General features: G+C 32.4%; 1 protein-coding gene across 5 annotated transcripts in view; it reads left to right on the plus strand.

Moving 5' to 3' along the window:
- gria2b (glutamate receptor, ionotropic, AMPA 2b) overlaps nucleotides 1–831 on the plus strand; it is a 72,635-nt gene extending 71,804 nt beyond the window's left edge. For all 5 annotated transcript variants that reach the window (XR_016090845.1, XM_088911524.1, XM_088911505.1 and 2 more), the window contains one exon: nucleotides 1–831. This exon is cut by the window's left edge and continues 1,230 nt beyond it. The gene's annotated coding sequence lies outside the window, so the exon portion shown is untranslated.
- Nucleotides 832–1,390: the final 559 nt, after the last annotated feature.

Here is a 1,390-nt window from a genome sequence, read left to right on the forward strand (position 1 = left end):
ATACATTCTGTATGTTTTGTAACTAATATGTACAGTTTGATGGCTTAATCAATAATTTGCTGATTGATTTTCGTACTTCACACATTTTACATTTTTGATGTAGAAATTAGCATTTAGAAGCATGCGTTTCCTCACAAAATAGTTGATTTTGCATTTAATATATGGTGACTGTAGTCACCATCATCAAATCATTCAATTTTTTCAGTTACAAGGACCAAGGCTGTTTGGGAAAAATAAAGTTGTGAATCAGATAAAGAAATGTTGTTTTCAATAAAGCCTCACATTTAATTTCGTCTGGGCTTTTGGTGCCACATGGAGTTACACCATGGCCTTTAATCAGTGCAGCCACATTTTTATAATTCTAATGCTCAAAATAGCATACTCACCATGTAATGAAATGCATTCAGGTGGGTAAACAATAAATTGAAGCCTTTTTAGTTTCTGATTCATGAAGATATTTCATTTATCTGCTTTCAGGAATGCTGTTGCTTCTGCAAGGTCATCTGAACTACATGATTATATACCTTCATGATTAAGCACTGGGTAATAGGGCACAAATGTACTGTTTTGAAAGAATTGTGTTTAGTTTGTTAGACCATAATTAATTTTGTATCTGAATAAATTGTACATGTTAAGTAACCTCCGCTTACTCAGATATGAATGGAGGCACAAAACGATGACTAAACTTATCACTTTGGTTTTTTTCATTATAAAAGGTATGTTATCTAACCAATTCATTATTCAATTTACAAGCTATTCTCACAGACATTTTGTAAATGGAATGTGTGCAAATTTTTGGGACTCTTTCTAAATAAAAACTGGCTAAAATCTTATTGTTTTATTGTTCATATGCCTCTTATTCTTATTTCTTCTTTGTGTTGTCTATTTTACTCTTGTGCCAGTTTCCCCTTTCCAAAACTTTAAAATGTCCAGTTATTCATGCTTATCCATTTTAATTACTACAAATCATTGCAAAGTAAATTGAAAACTAATCTTAACACTGCACCAGAACCCATGTTTCATTTCTCATGGTAAAAAAATACATCTGTCAAATTGCATCTAAAATTACTCACATAAGGTGACTTAAATGTGTGCAGTAGTCTGCTGCCTGCACAGCTAAAATGCATTTCATTAAACATGGATTATAAACCATTTGTGCCTCCATTTGTGCAGCTGGGGATGCTAATATGCATTATGTGACTTGGATGATAAAGTTACTTTGGCAGAAATTTATTTAATTCTGTATGAGGTCACACAAACTTTATTCAACTACATCTGGCACACAACTTCCACAGATGGACAATTAACAAGAGAAAAGGTCAAGATATAACAGTGATACAAAAGCATAACTCAAGTTACTTCTTAAACAGATAAGGACCACAAAAGGCTA

The sequence above is a fragment of the Atractosteus spatula genome, chromosome 1, assembly GCF_055471065.1.
Source record: "Atractosteus spatula isolate fAtrSpa1 chromosome 1, fAtrSpa1.hap1, whole genome shotgun sequence".
Lineage (NCBI taxonomy): Eukaryota > Metazoa > Chordata > Actinopteri > Semionotiformes > Lepisosteidae > Atractosteus > Atractosteus spatula.